General features: G+C 40.6%; 1 long non-coding RNA gene across 1 annotated transcript in view; it reads right to left on the bottom strand.

The window, feature by feature from the left end:
• Positions 1 to 225: 225 nt before the first annotated feature.
• The window catches only part of LOC140638326 (uncharacterized), a 67284-nt gene continuing 43519 nt past the window's right edge, over positions 226 to 23990 (bottom strand). The window contains exons 2-3 of the long non-coding RNA XR_012035421.1: positions 12123 to 12205; positions 226 to 1081 (exon numbers count right to left, since the gene is read on the bottom strand). This is a non-coding gene — a long non-coding RNA (uncharacterized lncRNA). The remainder of the gene's footprint in view (positions 1082 to 12122; positions 12206 to 23990) is intronic.

Below are 23990 nucleotides of genomic sequence, written 5' to 3'. Positions count from 1 at the left end.
CTCTCAGGGGTAGGTTTTCTCCTGGCTGCTTCATCCCATCTTTCACTTGGTTTTGAGCAATGGTTCAGGGAGTCTTCAGTGCCCTCAGCAAGAACCTCACCTTCCTAGAGATGGCTTTGGGAGGGGTGGTGAGTGGATTGCCCATCAAGTGGGCTGTGGGTACCTGCAGCTGGTAACATCAATAACTGCCACCAGGAGTGATGAGAGTTGTTGCAGATCCTGAAACAAGGAATGAAAAACCCCAGAGCAGGGTAAGAACATGTGAGACACTCCGAAGAGGAAGGCAGCACAGCATAAAACAAGAGGCATAGTAATCCACACATTCTCGTGGCAGGTGCAAAGGTGGCTCACTCAGCCTCATGGCTCTTCCCACCAACTCCTTAGTGAAAAGAAATTCTCATTTTGACCTCCCTGCTTCACAAAATCATATTCTTGTCCATGTGTTTATGCTCAAGCTAAATTCTAGTATCTAGATCAGCTTATGCTCAGAAAGCCAGGTTACTGTTATTTGTGAAGATGATGTGGAACTATGTCAGCTGTTGTCAGACAAGAGACCCTGGGCAGCATGGCCCTTACATGCTTGTTCGTACCAACATTTCAGTGCCCAGAATACATGTGTTTTACTCTGAGTCTCTCTGGCAGCTGGTGCTGGGACAAAGGTTCAAGTGCAAGCAATTAGTTTAGGTGGTGAGAGATTACAGTGAAATACATTGACACAGGGAGGAGTGTTATTAAATCATCTTCCAATAGGGAAACTCTGGGAGCTGGTGCAAAAGCCCTGCCTGAGGGACAGGGGAGCTGGGGAAAGAAATAGTTTCTTCCCATCATCTATTTCTTCAACTGTTCTGATTTTTTAAATTTTCCTTGAGATCTTTGGATATTTCAATCATGAGGTATTGCTAGAGGAAACTAATTTCATCCACTCCTTGCTCCTGCAAAAGCATGTACACATGTCTTTCTTTCTGTGTCATAGTCCACTCTGCATTTTCAGACCTGGTGCACACATTCCAAAAGTTCTCAGAGCTCCGCTGAAATGACATTTTTTTCATCACAGGAAATCAGCTTCCATAATAGCAGGAATCTGAAAAATTTTGACACAGCACTGTCAGACATTTCCTTTTAATTTTCTGAATTTAAATCTAAATTATAGCATTTAAGGAGAGTAAAGCATATAAATCCTCAAAAAATATGCTAAGCATGTATGTACTTGTAAACACACCACTCCTTTCTTATCACAGGATGGAGCAAAGATCTCGCCCATAGAAGTCAAATACCTCAAATTCAGACTCTTTCCCAGAAAAGCATTCTTTCTGTTCCTCCCTCACATGCTCTGACCCTGCGTGACTCAGTCTCCCCAGATGCACAGTCATCTAGTTCTCTCAGTTTGTCCTTGCCCCAACTTCCACCCTTGGGAGCTGTCCATCACTTGGAAGCTGTGCCTTTGGCTACTGTCCAGGAAACAATCATTTCCTAAAGAGTACTTGTGGCACCAAAGAGTTCACGGGAGCCTCCCAAAATATGTCCTTCTCCTACCAGGTCCAGCTTTTGTCTGGAAGACCTGAAACACATGCAAATGTAAAATTCCTTTCCCCCTTGAGAAGGGCAAAGGAATGATTTATTGAAATGAGAGGCATTGTCTTGCTGCCTGGCCTGGGGGAACCAGGTAAAACCTCTCTCTAGCACTGGCCTGGGACTGTGGCTTCCCACTGGGTTTGCAATAAGGAAGAATTCCCAGCTCACATAAGGGTTCTTTCTTCTCTGATTTGTACTACCTGTCTCTTGTGTGGAGAAATTCAATAGGACCAAGAAGAGGCAAGGACTCAAGTAGACCATTGTCATTGATGGGGAGTTTGGACTAAGCCCAAGGCAGATGGATCCTCTTTGTTCAAGTGATGTGCTGAGCCCCAGTACAGGTCTTACCAAAATGGCAAGATTGCTGTCCAAAATAGTGTCACTTAATCTTAAGGAGAGTACCATTGACCCGTCTTTGATGGCAACACACGCACACACTCACACAAACACACTCACGTACACAAGCACACATACACTCATGCACAAAGAGAGGGACAGGGAGACAATGATCTTTTTAAGCCTGGAATTCTTCGGGTTCGGTTTCAAGCTAGAAGAAAAACCTTTGTTAGGGAGAAAGCTTGTAGATAAATCATCAAACTGTTTGGAAATTTCAGCACTTTGAAAAATGAGACTGTGTGGAGGAAATTTTTTTCTTTGCTGTGTTTCAGGGTTTTTTAAAATTCTTTTTCCTCATCCATAACTCAAAAGAGATTGGCCTTTACAAGGTCAAACGTTTTATGCATTTAGTTTTCATGTCAGATTATTAAGGAGAAATATAAAATTCTGGATTTGGTGTATGTCCCATGTTTTAAAGAAACACAGATCGAATCCCATATGCTTTTGAAACTGACCTTGCTTAAAAAAAAAAAAAAAAGAGTTATCATGACTTAGGTCATAAGGCCTCAGGTTGAGAAAAAAGATTTCCCCTGTGAACATGAAGTTCATTACTGACCAAAGATCCCCACATAAGTAGTTTAAAACTTTCCCACTGTTGCTGAAATAGTAAGTCGTGCAAAGATGCACAGAAGACTGGATATTTGTTTTTTATCCTAAAATATCTTCTCTTTGCCACTTTTGACCTTAAATGGGGTTTCTGCCCTCTCTGATTCTTTGTTTCTGTTGTGTTCACTCCAGCAACATGCTGGATGGCTCAGATGTGACTGTCACACTGTTTTAAACATGTGTGCCTGAAGAGTTATTGCATTGAGCTTTCATATACTCCATACCCTTTCTTCCAGTACCCGTGTCTTAAATACACATTTCTTAAAATATATTTTTTTTTTATCCAAAGACCAAGAAAGTGATGAGAAATGCATGGAGAGAGGCAAACAGCTAAAAGGTCATTTTGGTTATTCCATTGAAAGGCTACATGGAAAATCTTTTACTTGCTGCTTGGTCTCTTACATTATGGAGTCAACTCTCAATGATTCTAGAGAGTTCTATGAAGAAAGGGGATATTGCAAAAGGGGAGGCAGAAAACAAGACATGATTGGGTTTCAAGGTTGGTAGTGTTGACAAAAATTGGCTGTCTCAATCCCTGAATCCAAATTTGCATTTACCTACAGCATTCTTGGCTTTGTCTAGATTCTGATATTTAAGCTCCGAGGACCAACTGCATTGCCAGGTGGTTCAGACTGCAACAAAATCATTTCTCTAAGATTCTACCTCAGATTCATAGAGAATACGTTGAACCCCATCAGACATTACAACTGTACCTGCAGGTGAGATTATTGTCACTTCTGTCTCTGAGGCCTTAAGCTAAACATGAACAGAGTGGCTCATATCTGTTCATTGATCTAGTTCATCATCTACGTAAGTACTTGACACATATTCAATAAAACACCTGTGGAAGGGTCTCTAGAGGTGCCTCAGCTCACTTCAGAGGGATGCAGCTGTTTGGGGATGGCTGCTTGTGTTCTGTGTACTTTTCCTTCCTCTTGGCCTAACCATCAGAAGGGCCTCTGACAGATCTTCTGTGACCTGGTTTAGGGTCCCCTCTCTACCTGGTTAGTTACGTTCTGGTGACTGCTTCCTCTATTTCTTCTTCTTCTTCTTCTTCTTCTTCTTCTTCTTCTTCTTCTTCTTCTTCTTCACCTCCCCTCCCCTCCCCTGTCCCTTCCCTTTTTTCCACTTATCTTCTTTGTTCTTCTATTAAAAAAAAAAAGAAGTCAATAGATAGATGACAGATAGATTGATAGATCATTCTTCACAATTAGCTTTGCACTGATCTAGTTAATGTGAGCACTAGATGTGATGTGATTTATCAAATATAATCCTGGCTCTTCATCTGCATCACAGAAGGATTGCCCGCTGCAAGGCTTCATGTAGGCTCTGTTTTTGCAAACTAAAGGTGCCTAATGATACAGGATGCCTTTGATCAGAGCAGATTAAACAATCTGAAAAAATAAGGCTAAAAATCTAGCTTGGAATGACATTTCCTCAGATCTGGGGCCACACACTTAATAATTGCCTGAAAGGGCTGGGCAGCTCCCATGGACAAGAGGAGCTGGGTGGGTGAAGGTACAGATGACATGAAGACTCTTGGCCCCTCACCAATGGGACAGCCACCATTCATCAACTGATGTGGGGCAGGAGTATGGACCCTCCTTCTTGCTAAACCTTCTTGATTTTAAAGAAGAAGAAATCCAAGTGTTTATATGAAGCTCCCCCAGCTCTCTGATGTTGGTAGTTAATGCGGTTAAAACAAAAATAAACCTGATGTGTTTTTGGATTCAGCCTGCAGCCTGATGATTTGCTACCTTTGGCTTAGGTTGCCTGTACTAATAAGTGTCCTGGACATTATACTTCTTTACTTTAGTTGTAAACTTTTATCAAGCATTATATCAGTTAGGATGAAGTTCAGCTACTAGTAATATAAACCTAACGTGACAATGACTTAAAAATGATAAAGGCTTAAAAATTATAAATGTGTGTTTTTTCTCTCACATTAAAAAAGTCCAAGGGTAAGGGGGCCTGGGTGGCTCAGTCGGTTAGGCATCCGACTCTTGGTTTTGCCTCAGGTCATGATCTCAGGGTCCTGGGATTGAACCCCACATCAGGCTCTATGCTCAGTGGAGAGTCTGCTTGAAGATTTCTCTTCCTCTCCCTCTTTCCTTTCCCCAACTCACACATGTATTCTCTCTCTCTTTCAAATAAATATATCTTTTTTTAAAAAAACCATAGATAGACAGCCTGGCAGTATAATAATGTCCATATGATTATCCTTCCTTTCTGTATTTTTGCTCTCTTTCTGCTCGCCACCCTTAGCACATGCCTTATATCTTCAAAGTTGACTCATGGTCACAAGGTGGCTGCTGGAACTTCAACCAGAAAGATAAAAGAAGGGAAGAGGAGAAGAGGGGTACTTTCCTCCCAGTTGAATAAGCCCCTTTTTAAAAAGAATTTTTCTGGATGTCCTATCCAAAAATATCCACTTGCACATTGACCACTATTATATGGAAGGGATGATGGGAAACAATTTTTTAACTAAGCATAATGACATTTCCAACACAAGTCTGTTGTTGAGGAAGAAGAAATTAGATAGGCAATCAGCATTCTCTCCCATAAGTCTCTTTTATGATCCAGAAGACTGATACTCAAAAGCAAATAATTGGCAGTTCTTATCCTCAAGAAACAGTATAAAAGAAATCATGCCATGTTATAGTTGTTTATATACAGCTAAGTATTATACTGTTGTCTAGACAGAGCTTTATAGCAACACAAAAAAAGGGAACAATGAACTTGCTTGGAGTTGACATCCAGGAAGTCTAACTCTTAAGCAATGACATTGTAGCTAGGGAGAAGTTATCCCAGTCACTAACTTTGCCATGGACCTCATTTCCTGTTACTCCTTATAAAGATGTCCTAAGGGACTTAGGAAAAAGCATTAAAGCTTTCCTAATGAAAAAGAAGTGAAAGGGTTTCAAAGCAGAGGGAATGAATAAAGAGTTGTTAGTATTTGCCTTATTGAGGTAGCTTGATGTTGGGTATAAAAATACTTGTGGTAACCAGAAGCAAAGAATGGTTTTGAAGGAAATGGATGAAGGTGATCAAAAGGAACAAATCTTAAGCTAGAAGATAAATAAATAGTGGGGTTGTAAGTACAATATGATGACCATGGCTACTATACTCCATGGTATATTTGAAAGTTACCAAAGAGGGCAGCCCAGGCGGCTCAGCGGTTTAGCACCACCTTCAGCCCAGGGTGTGATCCTGGAGACCTGGGATCGAGTCCCACGTCGGGCTCCCTGCACGGAACCTGCTTCTCCCTCTGCCTGTGTCTCTGCCTCTCTCTCTCTCTCTCTCTCTCTCTCTCTCTGCCTCTCATGAATAAATAAATAAAATCTTTTAGAAAAAAAAATGGAAGTTACCAAGAGAGGACATCTTAAGGGTTCTCATCACGAGGAAAACAAGAATATTTTTTAACTATATGAAGTGATGTTTGTTAACTAAATTTGCTGTGGTAATCAGTTTTGCAATATTCATATGTCAAGTCATCATGCTGGACACCTTAAACCTGTGCAGTGCTGTATGTCAATTATATCTCAATAAAACTGGGAAGAAGATGTGAACATCTCATGTTCATGGACAAGGAGACCATGTAGAGTACAATGGGTGCCAGTTCTATACATACCACCATTTGCAGAATATGAGGATTTAAAAAAAAAAAAACTTGATGCAGGAAGAAAAACAAATAATTTGTGGATGTCTAGGGCAATGACTGAGCTTTTCCAGTAGGGACTCATGTCTAAGTCATTTCTGTGTCATGAATCCTTGGCAAAGAATAAAAGCTCTTTTTGTGTTTTATGAAGGAATGTTTTACCAACTTGGAGGCAAAGATGGTCTCTGTTTGGAATGAAGAAGGCTTATGAATTCCAGAAAATGCTATCTTGCAATCAGGAAGGGCATTTTAAGGAGCTACCAAAATCCAGAGTAAGGCAGAACAAAGTCAAAAATGAAACAATTCTTGGCCATATTACTAAGCAGCAGAATTGAGATTATCCTAAAGTCAGATGTATCTGTAGCCAGTAAATTCCCTTTATCATTTTTTTTTTTGTCGTTCACTCTAACTTCATTAGAAAAGAGTGAAAAATTATACAGCAAATATCAGGGTATCTGCAACCCAGCATCTTAAAAAAGGCCTATTTCTTTTTTTTTTTTTTTAAGTTTTATTTATTTATGATAGTCACAGAGAGAGAAAGAGAGGCAGAGACATAGGCAGAGGGAGAAGCAGGCTTCATGCACCGGGAGCCCGACGTGGGATTCGATCCCGCGTCTCCAGGATCACACCCTGGGCCAAAGGCAGGCGCCAAACCGCTGCGCCACCCAGGGATCCCGGCCTACTTCTTTTTGCATATTTCTTAAGACATCAGACGCTGTTGAAGCTTATTTGCAGCACCATTTAGTCCAATGTCCTCAACTGCCACAATGACAGGTATTTGTTATTTCACGGTGTGGGTATGGCAGGGCTGCTGTAACAAAGAGACACAAAGCTTCAGCAGTTTCAAGAATTCACAGCTTTATTTCTTTGTCACTTACCCCTACACCAGCAGCCCAGGCAGGGGTAGCACTGTTCCACAAGGTCCTTCTGCCTACTTCCCTCCTTTCTGTAACTTCTTCATCCCTAGGACTGTCCCCACCTGCATGCTTGAAGCTATATCATGCATGCCACTTCCAAGTGCCAGCTAGTGGAGAGGAAAGAGAGTTTGGAACAGATATGCTCATGTCTTCAAATGCAGACCCCTATGTAGTACACATGCCTTCTTCTTACATTCCACTTGTGAGAACCTAGGCATACAGCCACACAGCACTTCACAGGAAGTGAGGAACCACAGGCTGGCTACACTGCCACATGCCTACCTAAGACTCTCCAACTATGGAGAAAGAGGTGCATGGATTTTGTAGAAAACCGGCAGCCTACTCTAGGCCATGCTACTATACTATTACCACCCACATATGCAAACCTAACACTATTTAAAAAATGGCAAATTAGTATAAACCACCAAACCTGAACATGCCAAAAAAAATAAAAATAAAAATAACAGTGAATACAGGCAAACCTTCTTCTTGATCTAGCAGGTAAACTTCAAAAATCTCATTAGTAAATATAATGCTTATTATCAGTGTTTGATGGATACCATTTATCAAGTTAAGGAGGCTTCCTTCCAGTCCTACTTTGCTAAGTGTTTTTAGTTTCTTAATTATGAATTAATTATGAATGTGGAACCTTAGGCTACCTTAGGCTTTCTGTTGAGATGATCATATGATTTTTCTTCTTTAAACTGTTAATGATATGTATTGCATCAAGAGATTTTCTTTTTCTTTCTTTCTTTTTTTCTTAGAGAGAGAGAGAGAGCACATGTGCAGGAGCAAGGGGAAGGAGAGTCTCTTAAGCAGGCTCCAGGCCCAGCATGGAGCCCTACATGGGGTTCAATCTCATGACCCTGAGATCACGACCTCAGCTGACATCCAGAGTTGTATGCTTAATCGACTAAGCCATCCAGCCACCCTCAGAGATTTTCTAGTATTGAGCTAACCTTATAATTACTGGAATAAACCTTACTTTGTCCCTATATATTTTTAAATCATTATTGAATTCAGTTTACTGTATTTTTTTTTCTTTATTTTTTTTTTAGTTTACTGTATTTTAGTTAGGATTTTTGCATTCATTGATTATAAGTAATATTGGTCTATAATTGTACTGTTCTGTCTCAATTCCACATCAGAGTTTTATTAGCCTGATAAAATTATGTGGGTAGCTGACTTTTTGGATTTGGACTCATAAATGGTTTGTATAACATAGGGAATATTTCTCCCTTGAAGTTTGCAAAAACGTGCCAATAAAACTAGGTTGCTTGGGGCGGGGGGGCGGGGGGGCCTACTGTTTTGATTCCTGATTCAATGTCTTGCATTGAATCAAATAGTTTATTTTAAATGTTCTTTTTTTTTAATGTATTTGCATTTCAGGCTACAAATTTACCTCTAGGTATGATTTTTGCTGCATTTTACAAGGCTTGATATATGTGACTTGCATTGCCTTTCAGTTGTCACTGTGATTTCTCTCATTCACTCATGTGGTAGGCTGAGTAATACTCACCCCACCCCTCTTCATAATATACCCATGTATAATGTCTAGAACCTGGGAATATTACTTTATTGCATACTTTGCAAGTATGACTAACTTAAGGATCTTGATATGGAGACATTATTCTGGATATTTGGGTGGGTCCAAAATGCAATCACATGTATCCTTATAGGATAGGGGCAGAGAGAGATTCCATTACAGACAGAGGAGGAGAAGGAGGCATATGACCACAGAGGTAGAAATTAGAGGGATGGAGCCATAAGCCTTACAAATTCTGGAGACACCAGAAACCGGAAGATGTGAGGAATGAATTCTCCCCTAGAGTTTTCAAAAGGAGCATGGCCCTGGAAACACTGATTTCAGCCTGTAATACTGATTTCAGACTTCTGGTCTTCAGAACTGTAAGAAAATGTATTTCTATAGTGTTAAGCTACCAAGTTTGTGGCAATTTGTTATAGCAGTCATAGGAAACTAATATACCATGGATTATTTGGAAGTACATTTCTAGTTTCCCAATGTATGTTTGTTCATTTTTATTCTCTTTTTTTTATGTCTCTTTTAATTCCCTTTCATTGGAAAACCATGGTAGATATGATGATGGTTATTTGAAATCTGGAGATAATATTTTTGTGACCTATACATAGTAAACTTCTATAATCACCCTATGTGTACTTAGAAATAAGATATATTTGCATTTGAGAGTTGTAGAATTGTCTTTATATTTGTTAGAACAAAGCTTTATCTTCTCTTCCTATTTTCTTTATTCTTACTGACTAGGGGTCAGTTCAACCAATCATTTCTGACATATTAGAATATCTCAGGGTTTTAAACAATTAATCAGTTTTTCCTTATAATTCTTTTTTTAAAAGATTTTATTTACTTATTCATAAGAAACACAGAGTGAGAGAGAGAGAGAGGGAGAGAGAGAGGCAGAGACACACAGGCAGAGGGAGGAGGAGGCTCCATGCAGGGAGCCTGATGCGGGACTCGATCCCAGGTCTCCAGGATCATGCCGTGGACTGAAGGTGGTGCTAAACCACTGGGCCACTGGGGCTTCCCAATTTTCCTTATAATTCTATCATCTTTTGCTTTTTGTATTTTGAGGCTACATTGGTAGATGCATACCATTTCACACTTCTGTATTTCCTCTCCCTAGCACCATAGGCCCTAATTCACTGTCATATATTATGGATTTAACCACGAAGTGAGGGTGAATTGATTGAAATCCTGGTCAAGAGGCTGCACTTTCATCCTTTCTCCTCTGTCATAAATATGTGTAGCCTCAAGTCTCACCCAGGTCCAAGTGCCAGGCTATGAACTGATCTCTAGATCCTTTTTTCTATTCTTTTTTTTTTCTTTTCCATGTAATAACGTTTCCTAGGACAGACTTCTAGCCAAGGCTGCATCCCTCAGGACATGAGACACATTGTATTATTTTTCCATTGTACATTTATTTGTGTTCTGAGCCCCAACTATGTCTTCTTATCCATTATTATGCTACGTATTTGGAGGAGTGCCAGGAGCCATTTTGCCTGGAAATGCCCTGTATTATTTAAATTAAGTTGAGTAGAGTTTTCCGTTATTTGCTATTAAGGGACATAATATTATTCTCTCCATTTTACAGACTAGTAAACTGGGGCTGAGAAGCTAACTATCCCAAGGCCCCCATAGCTCATAAGCCAGGGGGATCCAGAAATTGAGTTTAAGTCACTGGCTACAAAGCCTGTGGTCTTTTTCTTCTACTATGAACTTTAGAAATGAACATTTCTAGATTCTTAAAAAGTAAAAATCTTGTCCTACCCTTCACCAGCCCCTCTACCTCCTCCCCTCTCTACATCTATGGTTCTAACTTGTTTCACTGATGGCAATATGAAAGCCAGATTGAACTAAAACTGTCAGCTCTGAGTTTCCTGATAATTCTTACTTTGTTGGCTTTGTTGGGAGCATATGCTTCCTGCGTGCCTGCCATGGAGAGGATGTGGGCTTGCTGAGATTCATGGTTCCTCCACGCCAATTAAACAGACTTCTGCAAGCAGAGCAGGTATCTTGAAAACCAGCTTCTCTGCAATGTCTGAATCCTTTCTTGAAAATGTGACCATATATCCCTCATCACCAAGAACAATTAATATTCTCTTCTGCCATATTCTCCTTCACTACTCTCCTTTCACCTTCAACATCAGTCAATTACAATCACTGCAAAGGAATACATTTTCTTTTTTTCTTTTTAAGATGTTACTTATTTATTTTTCAGAGAGAAGGCAGAGGCAGAAGGAGAGGGAGAAAAAGAATCTCAAGCAGACTCCATGTCAAGCATGGAGTCCAATACAGGCTCAATCTCATAACTGAGATCATGGCCTGAGCTGAAATCAAGAGTTGGATACTTAACTGACTGAGCCACCCAGGTGTTCCAGGAATACATTTTCATTTACTGATTCTTCTGTTTAATGTAACTGTCCCCAAATTTGGACCAGACAATGCTCTTTCTTTTCCTCTTTTTCTCTCCCACTCAGTAGATAAGAGACTGCTGTGTATTATTGTTCCCTTCTCTGTTGGGAAGATAGTATTTACTGCATCATCCAGATGAACAGGAATAGAAGTATTTCCTACCCTAAGTAACTTTCCCATTTCCATAGCATACAGTCTGAAGATATTAATACAAATGAAGTTAAATCAGCACCAAGAATATAATGTTATTACCAATATGTATAAGTAGTTCTCCCAAGAATGAACTTTCTCCTGAGTTAAAATTTTAAAAGGCCTAGTAACATATGTCAAGTTAGACTAATGAGATTGTCTCTGAAGTATAGAATTGAGTGAGTATACGGTGATACCAGAATGCATAAATTGGATTAATGCAAGTTTGTTAATGAAATAACATTTCATAGTAATTTAATAATGAGTTGGTTTCTCAAAGAGTCTTTCATGGAGCACTTGTTTCATGGGATGTTCCCTGAACTAATGGGCCCAGGCGCATTTCATATACTCCTTGAGCACAGCTTCAGATTCATAGGGTCTCAGGTGTCTCCTAATCCAGTGACTGTGGTAGGACTACTTTTGGGTGGGTTCTGACCTGCTTCCTGCAGGTGCTCATGCTGTTCTTACTCAAAGGCAGGTAAGGATCTGCTAGGTAGGTGCTTAGACCTAGGTATAGAGACTGCATGTGTGGGGAAAGTGAACTAATTATGGAGGGAACCAGAGGATGACTACTGTCTCCTTCCTTCCCCTAGTAGAGAGCCCCCAGACACATTTCACCCAGCTTTTTGAGCTGCTCTGTGAGATCAGGCTGCTAACAGCCTGGGAAGCAGCCAGACTCTTGGCTGCCTCTCCCTTGGTCTTTGATGTGTCCTACCCATCACTCTTGACTCCCTGAGTAAAGTCCCCAGTAGAAAGCTTGCACTTAAAATTTGTCTTAAATCCTGCTTTCTGGGAAACCCAAACAAAATATAATCATTCCAAACATACTCACCTGGGAAATGCCATGCTCTGAATCCCATTTCTGAAAAGCCATGATGCCCATCAGTTGCTTAAAGGTTCTAAAGAGTCCTTTTCCTAAGCAAACAAGGAAACAAAACAAAATAGAAAAACCTTCTTACTGTTTAAGTTTGTTATACCAAATTAGCAAATTGCCAGAATCATTCCACCATGAGACTCATTTGGAAAATAACTCCTCAAAACTGGGTACAATACACACACCCTGGGAAATGCAAATATGGAGTTTACTATATCTACACTGAGGATATGTGGTGTTTCTGAGAGCTTATTTATATGAATGCTGCAGTGTGTTGAATGGTGGCCCCCAATAAAGATATTTCCAAGGCCTAACCCCTGGAATGTGCAAATATGACCTAATTTGGGGAAAAAATGTAATTAAATTAAACATCCTGAGATGAAAAACTCATCTTGGATTAGCTGGGTCGACCCAAACCTAGTGACAAGCATTCTTGTAAAGACAAAGAAGAGAAATGACACACAGAAGAGAAGACCAGGTGACCACAGAGGCAGAGATTGGATTGATGCAGCCATATGCCAAGGTACACCTGGAACCACCAGAAGAGGGAAGGGGCAAGGAAGGATGCCCTTCCGGAGTCTTTGCGGGTGTGTGTGACTCTGCTTACACCTTGATTTTGGACATCTGACTTTTCAGACAGTGAAAGAATAAATGTTTCGAGCTACCCAGGTTGTGGTAATTTGTTACGACAAATTATATACGCACCTGTACAAAAGTCCTACAGGTGCCATCATGCCTAATGGAAAAGATGCATGGGGGCAGCCCAGGTGGCTCAGCGGTTTGGTGCCACCTTCAGTCCAGGGCGTGATCCTGGAGACCCGGGATCGAGTCCCACATCGGGCTTCCTGCGTGGAGCCTGCTTCTCTCTTTGCCTGTGTCTCTGCCTCTCTCTCTCTCTCTTTCTCTCTCTCATGAGTAAATGAATAAAATCTTAAAAAAAAAAAAAAAAAGGAAAAGATACATGGAAGGGAACTTCCTTGTCACCTGGAAGGTCACCTGGACCTTGTCACCTGGACTAAGTACCAGGCTGCTCTCCTTGGGGGCCGGGTCCTATAGACAGGGATTCAGAGGACCTTGTTCTTCCTGAGAGCAGAGCAGGAGAGAGAAGAAGGGGCAGCTCCAAGCACCTCAGTGCCGGGGACTTGGCTCTGACAGCCCTCAAACCTTGCACACATCGGTTCAATGTCCTGACTCTTGGTTTGCCTCATTTGTAAAGGTATGGGATCGCCCACAGGAGTCCTTAAACAACAGGCTATCCCAAAGCCTTTTCAGTGGTTGTTAATAGAGGAAGCAAAGGAAAAAGAGAAGAGGTGAAGAGGAGCAGAGAGAACAAGAGCCTGCTCAAATGATCAGGAACAAGCTTAATACATAAAAGTGGATTCACACTTGGGCTCATCCAAATAAAAATATCTAGACAAAGCTGTCTTTATTTCTTTTCCACCTTAATTAACTTGAACTTGGTCAGGGGTGGGGCACTGGTTGGCATGGAGGGCTGCAGGTGCCTTTTAGAATTTGGGTAACAATGACTCAGTCATCCTCAGTATACACTATTCAGATCATGCCCACTGATTGCCTGCAAAGTTTCACTTTCTTGACCTATTTCAGAAGGAAAACATAGACACCAGTCTCTACTGCAAACCCCTTTGTAAATATAGATTTCTAAGCTTCAGCAAACCTGTGACTCTTGTTGTCTCTTTGGTCTTCTCTGGCTGGGCCTTGAGGATGTGGGACAGCTCAAACTGCAATGCCCACTCTCCACTGACCTTCTTTTGGAAGTTCGGTATTTCCTTTCTGTGTTGCCTTTCAAACCCATGACCCATGACTGCTTCAGGAAAGCCAAGTTGAATTTTTTTTTCATAAATTGAATTATATTGTAAAAATTTACTTGGGTACTTCACTATTTAAAAGTCCCATGACAAGGCACCTAGGTGGCTTAGTGGTTGATCTTCTGCCAAGATCAGGTCATCATCTGGGGGTCCCGGGATTAAGTCCTGCACTGGACTCCCTGTGGCAAGCCTATGTCTCCCTCTACCTGTGCCCCTGCCTCTGTGTGTGTGTGTCTCTCATGAATAAATAAATAAAATTTTAAAAAAAAGTCACATAACAAATCAGCAGGTAGTCGTCCACTTTTGAAAAGCAGTCTCTCTGGGGGCCTCTTCTGTCTTAGAGTGAGTTTGCACATAGTGGGGTGCGGCTGCACGCCCCACAAATCTTTCCAATCTTCTTTGAGACTCCCCATTGCCTGTGTTCCTGCCTCGGCCAACCTGCCAGGGGTGCTCTACAGAGTTCTGCAGGATGGCCTCCAGGCTATAGGAAGCAGCAAAAGAGATTCTTGAAAGAGCGCCAGATGGAAAACACATGACAGTTTTGGATTCCTTCCAGGGCCCAGACAAGAAACACTACAAAGACGGTCATTTCTTCACAGGGACTTGAGAAAGAAAAAAAAAAAAAAAAAACGTTACTAATGTCTCTTAAATTTTTCCACAGAGTCAGAAGTAAACAGACTTAGAAAGAGCATATATTTCATATGGACGTTCTCACAGGACATTTGTAAGATGTTAGAATCATAGCCTTGGTGGAGTGAAGAAAGCCCTGGACAAAAAACCGAGGGGCCCAAGTTGTAGTCTTGACACTGCTCTGTGCAAGGGAGAAGGGAGCCCCTTCCGAAACTGAACTGGGAGCTTCAGTTTGTCCTCTATAGAAGGGAAGGGAGTACCTCCTTCTTCTGGTTCTGGGAATGCAGACTGAAATAAATATAGTTTGTAAAGGTGGTATCTGTTGTACATGTGTCAACTATCATCAGGAAGCCCTCAGGGGGCATTTTCCTGAACGGCATATCCAACCATCCTTGGATGGTTAACATAACTCTTGATGGAGCAGGTGGGTGTCTTAAATGCCCAAATTCTTCTTTTTTCCCCCCTTTTTTGAAAAAAACAAATTAACTCTGGGACTCCTCATCTTGCGAGACAGCCAAAGATGTACACGTCCTGCGGTTCACCTGATATGTAGTGACTGCAGATTGGCATCAGAGTAACTTGCAGCCAAGGGATGTGTAGTGATCTCATGGGATCATATGCAAAAATTAGAGTGTTCAGCTTGGGGATAGAACAAAAAGAGGCATAACTCCAGAATACTCCCAGTTGCTGGAAAGTTTTAAGCCTCCAGACACTATCACATCCCCCCCCCAACCATTATGTGCTTGAAAAAATATGTCCTCAAGTGGATCAAGGACAGTTTTCCCATAGAAATTATGCATAATTATGGGTCTCTGTTACTGTTCAAGAACTTGGCATTAAATGGACCATTGATATGCTGCAAGAATAAAGATACCATGGCTCCAAATCATTGTACTTAGTTAAACTAGAAATGTTATGTTCCATGTGATAGACAATTAGAACTAGACATAATTTGAGAAATAAAAAACAAAAAAATTATTATTGGTATTATTATCTGCACAGGAAACCCAGAAGTCTCTGTATCTATATTAGTACATTTAGCAAACACATATAGCAAGTTTAGTGGATGATAAATCAGCTTATTTTTCAAATTTTTAAAAGATTTCTTTATTTATTTGTGAGAGAGTGCAAGGAGGAGGAGTAGAGGGAGAAAGAGAAAGAGAATCCCAAGCAGACTCTCTGCTGAGCAGGGATCATGACCCTGAGATCATGACCTGAGCTAAAATCAAGAATTGGATGCTTAACCAATTGAGCCACCCATGCCCCCCAACTAATTTTTAAATTTTAAAACCAGCCACTAACTGTTAGAAATACTTTGTGGACTCCACCTCCTTCAGGCTGGTCAGCTATGGAGATCAAGTTTCCCCATATCTGAATAAGTTTGGTGTTCATAGGTAGAGCTTCAGGCTTGAACAGGAAAGCCACAAAGGATGTAGCTTTGGATGCAATCAGATCCAATTGAAACCCTGGCTTCTCTATTTGGCACTTATGTAAATCTTGGTTTTCACCCATGCACAATGGAGACAGTGATGACACTTCTGACAATTCACAAGATGGCGATTTGGTTTCAACAATGCAAGTGGAGGTGCTCTAGAGCCAGAAACTCTTCAGAGTGGACCACTGCTATTAACGGAGTCCGTGAAAGCATAGACTGAAGCCACTAGGGCTTGGCTCTTCCACTAACACCTGCATAAGCTGAGGCTCTCCGGGCCTCAGCCTCTTCATCTTGGCTCTGTCAAGCAAGGATAGCAGTGTCCAACTCTCCGGGTTGTAGTGAAGACACAACGAATTACAAATTACTATGTGGAAAGCTCTTACAATACTGCCCGGCACATGGCAAGTGTCAGCTCTTACTGTATTTTCATATCTCCCCAGAAGGAAGCTGTTTAAAAAACTGCCTATCACAAATAATAAACTGTATTTAGAGTTTTTGTTTTGCTGTAAGGAATCTTTTTTTTTTTTTAATTTTATTTATTTATGATAGGCACACAGTGAGAGAGAGAGGCAGAGACATAGGCAGAGGGAGAAGCAGGCTTCATGCACCAGGAGCCTGACGTGGGATTCGATCCTGGGTCTCCAGGATCGCGCCCTGGGCCAAAGGCAGGCGCTAAACCGCTGAGCCACCCAGGGATCCCTGCTGTAAGGAATCTTAAAGGTGACCCAGGCCAATCCCTTCTTTTAGGGAAAGAAATTGAGACCAGAGTGTTTCCTCCGGGATGGGTCACCCAGGGGCTCCTGACTCCCAATTCAAAATTTTCCTTGCTATTAGTCTCCTTTGTAAATAAAGATCTATATGAAGGCAACACTATCCCTATTAGCTAACCAAAGAGGTCACAAATCCCATAAACTATACCTTTTACAGATGAAGTAACTATGACTCAGCGTTTCAGGAATTTGCTAAAGGTTACACAGCTCTGAACCATCTGAAATTAGTTGAACAGCATTATGGTTACTGGAGTAACCACTAACTGGTTGTAGAGCCTGAAGCTAGTCACTTGATCTATTCCTTGATACTCGAGAGTGGTCTGTGGGTCAGCATCATCCCAGAGCTTGGTAGCAAGGCTGAACCTCAGGTCCCACCCCAGACCTCACTGAATCAGAATCTGCATTTGAAAGTTCCTTCTAGAAGCATTCCTCTTTTCTGCTCATCCATAAAGGAGGCCAGGGATATTTTAGGTGCTCCCTTCCAGCTCTAAAATGCTCTGGATTCTCTCGTTTCCTTTGTATCCCCATGATCTCCTAATTCTAAAGAAATATTTGAAGGGGAAAAGAGTTTACAAAAGCATCCTAAAGGTCAGGGTGAAGAGAGAGTGAGCAGAGGCAGATTTCTTTTCATTAGGGATATGGTTTGGGGGTGGCAGGAATTCTCCTAACCTTTGAGGGTCTGTGTGTGATGTTTGGATCCAATGATTGACAGGAACAGAGCCCTCTCTGCCAGGAGTCCAGGAGACCTGGGTGCTTGTCTCCTCTCCGCCACCAGAACAGCTGGGAAAGCTTACGAGATTGACCCAGTCCCCTGCCCTCTGAAATGAACAAATTGGTTCTCTACAGAGCTTTCATTTACACTATCAGAATCTGTTTTTTGTTTTGTTTTGTTTTGTTTTGTTTTGTTTTGTTTTAATAACCTGCTTATGTAACTTACCTGTGATTTCTTCGGGTGGGTTTCTAGCAGAGTGTTCATCTCTAACTCAGAAATTTGGCTTCAAAAAGAGACAAGGGTGTTCTCATTAAGGGTTTACCTTCACAATGACCAGGATTCCCCTGGGAATGGGGACCCGAGTGATTTTTCTACTCAGTTTATTTCCATCCTCCATGTTAAATAATTGTTCGATCACATTCCCTTTGGTCCCGACCTTACTTAAAAGGGCTGCCTTTCCTTGCACTCTGCTTATCCACCTTTTTACTCCTTTCTACAGCTCGGGGAGCACATGCCTGCGCTATCTGGGTGCTGACCACCCTGGCAGCAAAAGCAGTGTCCATGGAAACTAACCCAAGGGTGACCGAAATAGACCAAGTACATTTCATCTTTAAGAGGCTCTGCCTGCTTTTGCCTGGACTTATGCCCATTTCTCTGAGCTCCAGCTGAAGTTCATAGCTACAGAACATAAACCTCCTCTTCTCAATCCTTAGGCTTCACCTTTGCACACAGAGCAGCTTGGAGTTCTTCATATGCATTAGGCTAAAGAATAGTTTTCTGTTCTCATAAACATGGAAGTTTTAGAAGTCCAAAGTTGACTCTGAAAGTGACACAGAGCTACAGAAAGGTTTTGTTTGCCAAACACTTGCAAATCATTTTCCCTCCACAAAAGCTTTTAAAATGTCAGCAGCCTGCACATCTCTGCCTATGGGGCTGTTCCTAACACAGGCCCAGGGCAGTAATTTACTGCCCACAGTCCACCAGCCCCTGGACCCTGGGAAGGCTGTGAATATTTATGGACAGCCAGGCAGGGGTTTCCTGGAACTATCCAGGGGTAGCATCGTCCCTTTCACTCTCTCTATGGCACAGAAACATTTTTGTGAAGGTATTTTCATTTTAAATAAGTGAGCTCAACAAGTAAATACTAAGCAAGAATTAGTGAGAAAATGATGCCAAGGAGAATGAAGAAAGGTCTCTGGCGCAATAAGATTCCGGTTTCTTTTTTCCTCCTCTCTTTTCTTTTTCTGAGGGAGAGTACATGGAATACCCATATCCAACCTCTCTGAGTTCTGTGTGTAAATCAGAGATCGTTTCATGGGCTAAAAACAAATTCATGCATGGGGTTTGCTGGTGTGGGCTTCATCTCCCTGTATAGTTACCAGGTGAAGGAAATAGCTTCCCACTCCTTCCTAAGCAAGAAGTTGGAAAGATCAAACTTTGCTGTAAAGGCAATCATGAATTATCAAGAGAGAATAGAATTTATTTTTATTCACAAATGGGCCAAAGAGGTATCTGGGCAAAATAAGAGGAAGTTAAAACAGACCCATGGGCAAGAGGCACATCCAAGTTTCCCCAAATATATTATTACTCTCTGTTTGACTAACACAGTATTCATAAAGATAGGTGAGGAAAATAGCACATTATTTTCCCTCCAGAAAGGGAAATTTAACCTCTATCTGAAACGCATTACTGTATCATTTTAATTAAGGCATACTTCGAGCATATATTCAGCTGAGTAACCCATTCCCTCCCCCCATTAACCACATTCTCCAGGCACTGAACAGGATGTAAGAAGAACTGCCAAGTCACTACTGGATCATTTCTCGCTCTGAAGTTGCTTTCCCAGCATCGACTACATCTGACTCTACAGACGAAAAAACAGAAAATGATCTTCAAGAATGAAAAACTTGTATGGAGTTTTTTGCAATAGTCGTGAACAATTGAATGAATGCTGTGACCCAACTAGATTTTATTTTGCTTTTGTACTGAATGAGTTGACAGATTTGAGAGAAAAGACAGATTATTTTTTTTAATCCAGGCAATTTTGCAGATAAGGCTGCTGGAAATGTTAAAGGACTTCCAGCAATAGATGAACATTCATTTCAAATTGAGCTTTTAGCTGCATTTCATTCTGTAAGTTATTGTCTGTGCTCTCTTGTTCCTTGCTGTTTTCACATATAGGGCAAAGGTTTATAAAGAACTCAAGTCCCAGAGGACCCCAAGCAGCTATGAGATGTCAACTAGGCAGTTTCATTACTAGAAATCTAGATAAACTCATTTATTTTAAGACCAGGGAAATGACAATACCATAAAATAACTGGCTAGTTCTTCATAATAAATGAACAAGCATAGATGCTTTTATACACACACACATAAACACACAGAAGGTACACGTCTCATTCAGCCAAACAGAACCTAAGGGCTTCTTACTCAGTGACTTGGAAGATCATTAGTTTTATTTGGAAATGGGAAAAAAAGAAAAAATACAATTGGGTCTTAACTGCTAAGGCCAGGAAAAAGAAGAGAGCTGTGCTCGAGTATTTTTATATTCTTCTGTGCATGAGTTCAGAAGGTCAACCATGTCTGTCTCCCACAGTATGACAAAATGACTGTCTTCCCAGCTCCTTGCTGCATCCTGGGGACCATCTACTCTTCCTTCCACCACCCCCCTTCTCATCCCCCATCTGAGCTCCTCCGAAGTCCATGTGGTAAGACTATGCTACAAACTAGTCTCTTTGGGGTGGTCATCTTCAGACCCTCAATCACTCATCTTCACTTCTCATAGAGTTTAGTTGTTCTTTTATCATCCTGTCACTCTCTCCACTGCTACCTTGTCATGATTCTTGAGGATTTCAATATCCACATAGAGAATTCTTCTAATAATTTCATTTCTTAATCCTCCCTCCCCCTCTTTGCCTCCTATGTGCTTGCCCTCCACCCCATTTCAAATAATCCATCCCACTCCAGACTTTATCATTATCAGCTGGTGTGCCCCTACATAATCTCGATTTCAAACATTCCACCTGATGACCACAGCATCCTATTTTTTCAGATGATTACCTCTAGAGTACAAACTCCATTAAACCTTTGGCCCCCTGGGACTTTTAAGCACCCCCTCTCCTATTTTTTCATGGCTTCCCACCTCCTAGTGTCCTCTTCTCCTTCCAGACCTGCTTTTGATCCCTTGTTCTATAACTGTGATCAGTCCCTTGCACTGTTCTCAACTCCCTTTCCCCTCCTTGCTCCCTCCATTAGCTACAACATAATTAAATCCAACTTTGTGCCTTCTGTCTCATCTGGATCTAAATTATTAACCAAACCTCAGTGAGCCCAGAATGCTGGCCAGAAATTCTACACATTTCCCTGGTCAACTCACACTACGAATCTTTGAATCTACCATTTCATAATTCCTTTTCTATCCCTAACCTACTAAAATTTATTCCCCTTTCCTTTCTCTCAAGTAAAGACTTTCTTACTTCAAGGAAAGAGAGAATTAGTAATAAGAGAAATCCTAAAAGTTCCCACCTCCAAATGTACCAAATGTACCAATCCACCTGCGTCTGGGCCCATGAACTACACCCTGATCCTGTTCCTTTGTCCCACACCTTCCTAAGGTCACTCCTTCCCTCAGACAGTGAATTTTATCCCTTAGAGGGAAGAGAATTTTCAAGGGCACCTCTCCTGCAGTTGTGCCCTCCTCTCACAAAATTGCCCATTTCTCTCTCAGTTTGATTATTGCAGTGAGCTCCCAGCCACGTTGTAATTGCAACCTTGGCATCTCTTCACCCCTCCACTACTTGCCACATTCTTCTACTCCTTCATAGCATATAAATTCTCCAAAGAATTATCTAAATGTACTGTCCCCCTAGTATCTCTTCTAATCCACTCTTGACCAGTCAGGTTTTGCCACTAAAACTCCTGTCAATCCAATCCAGTATTCATTTCTTGGTCTTCTTTCTTGATCTATCCACAGAATTTCTTTACACCCTAATGATTACCAAATGTCTGTCTGCAGCCTAGGTCATTCGTCTGAACTCCAGACATTTATTTTCCTGCCTTCCAGGAATTTTGATCTCACTCTTGATTACCCACCCAAACTCGCTTTTTCTCCCACCTTCCTCTTCTGGATAAATGACAACTCCATCTTTACAATTGGTGAAGCCAAAATCCTTGAGGTGTTCATTCCTTGACTTCTTTCTCTCAGATCCCTCTTCCAATATATCATGAAATACTCACAACTCTATCTTTGGAATGTATCCAGAATCTGGCCATGTCTCACGCCCTTTATTCTGCTTCTGTTCTGCCATCATTTCTTAGCAAAATTATTACAATAACCTTCTAATGTTCTTCCAGATTCTATCCTTTTGCTTCCCTTTCAGTGTGCATGTGTGTGTGTGTTTGTCTTAACACAACAACGAATGCTTTTAAGATCTAAAATCGACCTCTGCTCCAAATCTAACAAGGGCTTCTATCTCTCTCAGGATAAAATCCAAAATTTTCACCGTAGCTTATACAACTCTATCTTATGACCCCTTGCTACTTCTCTATCTTTATCTCTTGTGGTTTTCTCTCCCTCACCCACTCACAACCAGCTACTTGGGCTCTTACCACACTTCCTTCTCTCAGATATCTGTCCATCTCACTTCATTCAGAGCTTTGCTCCAATGTCAAATTATCCAAGAATTTTCCCCTCTATTCTATTGAAAGTAGCCCCATATCCTTCATCTTTTTTCTGTCTACTTACCCTGCTTTATTTTCCCTTCACCCTCACTACCACCTAACATATTTATTTATTATGTTACCTCCACTAGAAAGTGAGCTCCATATAAACAATGGTTTTGTTTCATTGCTGTGTCCCAAGCACTCTGAGATACAGTAGATGAACAGTAAATATGGGTTGAATGAACAAATTAATTTTTAATAAGAACATTTAATAATAATATAACCCCTAAACCAGATTCAACCACTGATTTAGTCTTTAGGCACTTTTTAAGCATCTTCTTTGGGCCAGCAAAACCAGCTTCAAAACAAAAACATTACAACAGGAAGAAAATTTGCTCACGAAAGACGACATTGATAATTATTTAAATATATTTCTGTATGTACACTAAAATATCCATATACCAGAACCATATCCTAGTCAAAAGGAGAACACTGAGTATGACACATAGCCATCTGTTAAAGAAAGACACAAATGCCAAGATAGCATTTGCTTAATACATACATGTTGACTAAATGAACTAAAAGGGAACATAGATATTTGAAACTAATGATATACTATATGTTGGCTAATTGAATTTAAATATATATATGTATATATACACATATATGTATATATGAAGAGGAGATACATAATTTTTTCAAGAAAATATACATTTGACATTTTGATGGTCTGTAGAAGACTCTGAGTCATTGTAAATATATTATTTTTTACTACTAATAATTTGTGTCCTTGGTTCTCAAAAGAAAGAAAACAACTCTATATGCAAAAAACCCAAAAAAATTATTTGCAAGTTAATATCTCTGACCATTGTTCTGATACAATCTTGAAAATATTTCTGAAGTAGAAGGAGTTGTTTTTAAACATTTATTTACTTTGATCAGATCAGGAGAGGGACAATATGTATAGTCAGGTACTAATTCTCTATCAGCTATGTGGTTGTAAATATCTTTCCCAAGAATGTGACTTTTTCCTTTTTTTCTGATGGTTTTTACTGTACAGAATTTTAACACATTTAGCAGTTCCTTAATGATAAGCACTTTTTTTATTGTCTAGGAAATCCTTCCTTAACCCCAAGGTCATAATGGCATTCTCTAAAACTTTATAAAGAATGGTGTATTTTTTACATTAAGGCCTTTAATCCTTGATCTTTGTATATGGTTTGAGGCAAAGATAATACTTTATCTTTTATGCTAGAAGATTGATATCTTGTCTTTCATTGAATATGAAAACAAAATTTTATATTTATAACCTTCATCCTAATAGATCTTACAGTTTTTAGGGAAGAGAAGCAATAAATAAGTAAACAAGTATACAAATAGTAATAGTGAATATTCATACAGAGCCTTCCTATGTGAGGTGCTGAGCTTTTTACAATGATTTAAGCCATTCAATCATCAGAATTTCTCTGTGAAGTAGGAGTAATTAACATCCTCATTCTACATATAATGAAGTTAAAAAAAAAAACAGTTCAATAACTTTCTCAAAGTTTCACCAATTATGAGATAGCTGAGATTTTAATTTGGATTTCCATTCACCTCCACTATCTGTGCTTCTAAACCTGACACTAGACTGCCTCTCATCTGTGGTGCCGAAAAAGCGGGAACTGAAAGTCATGTGGGGGCCAGTTACTTCAGCTTATCCCAGTTGGAGCTCAGAGGAGTTTTCCAGAAAGGACATTTAAGCTAACACCTGAAGGATGGCAAGAAAGCAGCTTCTCTCCACCCCAGGAA

This window comes from Canis lupus, chromosome 1 (assembly GCF_048164855.1).
Source record: "Canis lupus baileyi chromosome 1, mCanLup2.hap1, whole genome shotgun sequence".
Taxonomy (NCBI): Eukaryota; Metazoa; Chordata; class Mammalia; order Carnivora; family Canidae; genus Canis; species Canis lupus.
Note: the sequence above shows the minus strand (reverse complement) of the source record. Positions and strands in the feature narration are given on the sequence as shown.